Source organism: Triturus cristatus, chromosome 4_1 (assembly GCF_964204655.1).
Source record: "Triturus cristatus chromosome 4_1, aTriCri1.1, whole genome shotgun sequence".
Lineage (NCBI taxonomy): Eukaryota > Metazoa > Chordata > Amphibia > Caudata > Salamandridae > Triturus > Triturus cristatus.
The window spans coordinates 780,467,777-780,474,095 of NC_140585.1; positions in this window are offsets into that span (position 1 = coordinate 780,467,777).

Below are 6,319 nucleotides of genomic sequence, written 5' to 3' on the forward strand. Positions count from 1 at the left end.
ACCTGGCTATTCAACTGATACGCTCTGCTTGCAGAAACCCGCCTCCCAGGCGCTGAGAGATCCCCTTGGGGATGATCCGTGCGCCATATAAATAAAAATAATAATAAATAAATAATAATAAAATGGAACTACAGGCCTGCCATTGCAGTCTGTGTAAGTTGGTGCATGCACCACTTACTTTAGATATAGGTTTACTATATCTATAGGTCACTACACTTAAAACCCATAAGTCACCCCATATTTGGCCTTGACAATTCTGAAGGCAGGGTGCTGGGTTTTACATGAGAGGGTGCCCCTGCATGAGCAGAGCACCCCTGCAGCCTTCAGAGACCATTCTCCCTGGTTGTTGGTGATGTATAAAGACATATAGGTAGAGGTGCATTATATGCTTGCGTAAAATGCCATGTCGAAATCGGCTGCAACAAACCATGTTGTGTTTGGTATCAAACACCTTGGAATCATACCTCCACACCGGTAACCGGTGTGAGGGTATGATTCCACCCATCAGAAGCACGGTTTGTGGGGGGCCCTGGTCTTCTCGTTACCAGCCTTCTCGATCCGGACAGCACAAAATGGTTGCTGCTGACCAGAGACACATTTCTGCACTCCTGCTGCTGAGCCAAGCTCAAGCAGAGGAAGGCAGCACTATAGGCATCCTGTCACAGGGAGGTGTGACCACCTCCCAGACAGGATTTAGTGTACTAGAGCTGGGTGGGTGCACTTCCAAAGTGCCTTAAAGTCTGCACGAAGGGGCACTTTTGGTGTCCTTGTGCATAGTCTAGTTCAGTTCAAACCAGTCCTGGGAGTCATTGGCTCCTGCTCTGGCATGAAACTGGACAAAGGACATGGGAGTAACCTCCCCACTGTCCTGACCCTCCGTGGGAGGGTCCCCTGAATCTGTCCAACCCTCTCCAGTGGGTACAAAAGGGCTTACCTGGCTGTAGGACCCTAGATTCAACGTGGACACGATTCTGATCAAGAAATCACTGACCTTCGACCGTCTGGACACTGGACTTCGCTGGACTTCGACTGGGCCTGACTTCACCTCCCTCTCCGTCCAAAGCATCTTCTGTGCCCTTGTACCATACAGGCTCCGTGCAGGACCTGTAGAACATCAAGGACAACTGAAGTATCTCCCTTGGGGTGAAGGAGTCACTCCCCTGCATTCATAGGCACCATAACCCAACTGACCGGTCTGCTGATCCTGAGCTCCTGTAGACTCTGAAGGCTCCAGAAACAGATGAGGTGGGTTCCTACATTCCTTGAGGTCAAGATGCCCTCTCACTGAGTTTGAGGCCAGTATCCCTCGTGAGGATTGCATAACTTGATCCCCAATGCACTACATACTTTTGCAAGTGCATATGCTAGTTGGCATTCCCCAACAAAGTGCATTGGGCTATCAATAGCCCTAATCTCTGCGCATATTTTGTACAAAGGACTTTGGCCTCCTTGCACTCTGTGTCCTGCAAGCTGTGACTTTGTGAAACTACCAGAGGTCCCCTTGCGACTCCTGTGCCTTTGGTCTGTGGGTCCACTTGAGGGACAACACTGCTTTTCTTAGGCTCTCCTGGTTGCTCCGGGCCTGCCTTGACTCCCTTTGCTGTAGTAAGTCCCAAGGCCCTTGCTGGGCCAGACCGTAACCGTCTTTGACCTTCTTCGTGGGCCAAGGCTTGTTGGTGCTCCCGCCGGACCCCGACCCCTAAGCACTCGACATCCTTTGTGGTACAGCTCGTACCTGGCTCCTGGTTGTCCTCGACGTCTCCTGGTTCCTGCAGATGTAGAGTCAAGGTCTCCATCTTCACACCTGTGGCACCCGACATCGGTGGGTATTCGTCTACCAAGCCCCTGGTTACTCCTGAGTGACCCAGACTCTGTCCCCTCTGCTTTCAGGTTCCTTCCATCAAGAATCCACCTGTGGGTTCCACCGGACACTTTTCTTCTTTCCAGCAGTGGCATTTCTTTGAAGACTCCCATAGATAACGATGGTGGTTTCCTACGCCACTTCAGCCCTATGCACCTGGCTTCCCTGGGATGAGTAACTCTGGTACTTCGGTATCCACGGGTGGGGTGGCTCTTCAATCTTCTATGTTCCAAAAGGTTTCCCCGTAATTCACTGGGAAGGGTCCCTTAAACTGTAAAACTGCAACCGCGACTCGCACACGGTCGTGTTCACACACTGCACCCATCCTCCTTGGGGTCCCTACTTACTCACCATGGGTGGTTCCCTGGGGACCCAGCGATTCTATATCCGCTAGACATTGTCTTGACTCAAGTCGTGGTTCTTATATCACTATTTTAGTATATAGTTTGGTCTCCCTTGGGAGCCCACTGTGTATTAGTGCTACTTACGATTGTTTCTGTGCTACAGTATTGTGTGCTTTGTGTTTATCTGCGTGTAGCAGATACTGTGAGGTTTTTAAGGTGTTCATATTTTTATAACCACTGTGTGGTTCTCCTTTCATTTAACCAATACAATAAGATTGCATTCTGGTAAAACAAGCTGCTTAACATTCCTGCAAGACTAAGCCTGAAGGCTGCTCTCCACAGCTACCACTTGGATAGCTTTCTAAGGTTATCTTTGACCTCTTAAATCACCATAATGGTTGTTTGGACTGGTGCAAGGTGCCCACTTTAATTAGTGGACATCGTATACCAGGCCAACTTCTCACAGTATGCAAATCCGGCTTCTCTCACAGGAGAGGAAATCAACTCCCTTTGTCCAGAGCCTTTTCGCACTTGGACAGGCAGGAAAATCAGCTAGGCAAGTTAGCCATGTTCACCCTCAGGGAAGCACCACACCTGAACTGGGCTACCTGAAGTGGATGCAAATTTTCAGAAGTGACCATCTTGATGATACCAAATTTAGCATCCCCAGAAAGTGGCATTATAGAGAGCATTGTGACGCCATGGGGAGGTAGGCCATTGGCTACTACCCTATATTCCCTTGACACCTCATAATTCAGTATTCAGGGGAGCCCTGGCACCAGGAAATCAGATCCTTCCAATAAAAAAAAGAAGAAGGGGCGAAGAGCCACGAAAGCAAGAACTACAGAAGAAGCAACTGACTTGGCACAAGCCTTGAGGGCCTATTAGCCTATTCTCAACAATTTCATCAAAGTTGTCTCGCCCTGCAAGCTGCTGATCCTCCAAAGCCTGGGAGAACTGCCAGCACTTCTCCAAAGACTCAGTAACTCCTGTGGAACAGCAGAACTGTTCCCCTGCATCTTGCAGGAACCAAAAACTGAGCTGTGAGGCTCCATGACTGCGAAAACCCGACACCGGAAAGCACCACTGCACCCAAGCTGCCTAGCCTGAGCTGAAGTGGGCGAATAGTGCCAGCTTGGTCCCGTGATCCTGATGACCTACCAAAGAGAAGGATATTGAACAGCCGCAAAAGCAGAAGACTGAAGAAGAGCAACTGACTCAGAAGCAGCCCTGCAGGCCTATATGGTATTCCCCGTCAAAACTACACCAAAGATGTCTCTTCCTTGAGGAGATGTGACACGAATGCCTGGGAGGACTGTTTGTATTCAATAAAGACTCAAGAACTCCTGTAGAACAGTGGAGCTGCTTCCCTGCATCCTGCAGGAACCCCAAAGAGGACTGAGAGCGCTCCAGACCGCAAAAACCCAATGCTGCAAAACACCACTTCACCCATGCTTCCTAGCCCAAGCTGAAGCATGTCAACGGTGCCAGCATGGTCCCCCAGCCCTCCAGAGACAAAGCCCACCTTGGCCTTGCAGCCTCTGTTTGCAGGCCCCCTCTATCGCAAGTGCTTCAGGGGACAAAAACCCAACGCCTAAAGACACCTCTGCACCCATCGCCCAAGGCCCGTAGAGAAAAGGACCAAAGGTGTCCCCAAGCATCGTGCGGCCTGGACCCACTTGTTGGCTCAGCTCGACTGGTCACCCAGTCCGAGCCTGCAGCCTCTTTTCTGACAGACCGATCTCCGTAGACTTGAATGGGGCACCCAATGCTGTACTACACCTCTGCACCCAGCCACCCCAGTGGTGCCTGATCTGAACTGTTCATGCTGCCTTGGACCTTGCCCCATACACACCTTAAGCCCAGAAGATTGGTCCTGTAAGCCGCTGTTGAGTGCCCAAATTTAATACATGTTGGTCCTCCAGAGGTAACATTACCACAAAGTGTTTCAATCACAATTTAAAGTATCAAAAACCTGTTCCCTTCAACCCAGCTATTTTAAAAAGTCCTCATTCTGATGATCTTGGTGCCTAAAGGTATATAAAAAATATGTGTTATTTTTATAAACTGGTGTGGATCTCCTTATTGAGTTGTATGCATAATTTATTGACTATTGTGTGTATGTGCAGATGTCTAGCACTCCACTCTAATAAGCCTAAGGCTGCTCAACCACACTACCCCCTAGAAGAGCACCTCAGGATTGCTAGAGCAAGCCCCTGTCCACTGGTAAGGGAATACCTGGACTCTTGCACGGTATATCACTTGTTGGCATACCATATAATGAGCCGGCTTCCTACAAGGACGCATTGCAGAACTCAGCTGATAACACTTACTTTACCTCTCAGAAAGAATAAATCTCTGTCATTATGAAGCTTCAAGAAACTCCATCAAATAAAGACAAAACTGGCTCCCAAGCAGCCATTGCATTTAGTGGTTAACCAGTTACGCACATTTAATTCTCTGTCAGATAACAAGAAACCTGAAGAACTGTTTCTTCTTTTACTCTCTGTCCACCCCTAGCCTTCACAGCACAGGACACCTGCCTCTCCTCTCCTTTCTCTTTCAAGCAAGAGCCGCCTCAAGGTCTGCATTAACCATCCAAGGACGGAATGTTTGACTTATAACAAAAAGTATGGGGAATGATTTTGTAAAATTTTTTAAATGGGTCATATGGGTTCCCATAGATCCTGCTCACTTTCAACGCTGTTTATATGCAGGTTTTCCTTGCTAGCATTAAGGTACATCACCCTGGTTGTGCTGGTTCCAATCTAAACAGAGGCGAGATATGAACTGCCAAGCCTGGTCCTCCCAAAATAAGATCTGTGACTGGGGGTGAGCTGGACTGTTCCCATGAGGCACAGGGCCAAGTCTGATTTGCATACGGATGGGTCTGAACTGGGGGTTGTAGTGAGCTAAAGAATCATGATGGGTTAAACCCAGATCTGTGACTGGGGGTGAGTGTCTGAAAAGTTTCAGTGCTCCGTCCATCATTTCCTTGTGTTTGCTTTGTTAGCCCTAATTTGGCAGGTTATGCCCAGACGTGGGTCCCTTGCTCACTTTGCCAATGGATTCAAGCTAGCCTGGTGATGAAGGGTGTTACCCCGAAACCGGTCCCAGGATACTTGTTTCGGGTCCAGGGAAGATCTGGCTTGGCAGTTAGGGCTGGACTGTTCCCATGAGGCACAGGGTCAAGTCTGATTTGCATATGGTGGGTCAGAACTGGAGTGGCGAAGTGAGCTAAAGAATGACAATGGATTAAACCCAGATCTGTGACTGGGGGTGAGTGTCTGAAAAGTTTCAGTGCTCCGTCCATCATCTCCTTGTGTTTGCTTTGTTTGCCTAGACGTGCGTCCCTTGCTCACTTGCCACTGGATTCAAGCTAGCCTGGCTGATGAGGGGTGTTACCCAGAACCCGGTCCTAGGAGGCTTGTTTCCAGTCCAGGGAAGACCTGGCTTGGCAGTTCTGGCTAGACTGTTCCCATGAGGCAGAGGGTCAAATCAGATTTGTATATGGCTGGGTCTGAACTGGGGTGGCGAAGTGAGCTAAAGAATGTTGATGGATTAAACCCAGATCTGGGACTGGGGTTGAGTGTCTGAAAAGTTTCAGCACTCTGTCCATCATTTCCTTGTGTTTGCTGTATTCAGGATATGGGAATGAAGGTCCGCCCACCTTCTGCCCATCTTTTTAATTGCCTCCTGTCACTGTCCTTTGTAAATGGTGGTTTTTCATTGGTCAATAGGCTTAGTAGTCCCTCCTTAGTACCGCCTTTTCTCTTCTTGTAACCTTCCATGAGGACACCCCCTGTTACATGTGTTGTTACTCGGTACATTTTAATTACATCCTCGGAGCACCATTTTCTTACATGGCTTTCTAATTCCTGCTGTTGCAGGAAGGACACGCTCTCGCACAATGCTTTTTTTAATGTACCCAGCGCAGTACGCCTTGGCAGGCATAATGGCAGCCGCGCCTTTCTTTTGTTATTTGCGCAGTCAAATGCGGCTGCATGCCTTCTTTTTCTGTTTATTTACTTTTGTTAAAATGGCAGCACCCACGCTTTAGCTTTAAACATCTTCAGCTAAAGCACAGGTGCCACGACTGCTTCAAAATTAAAGT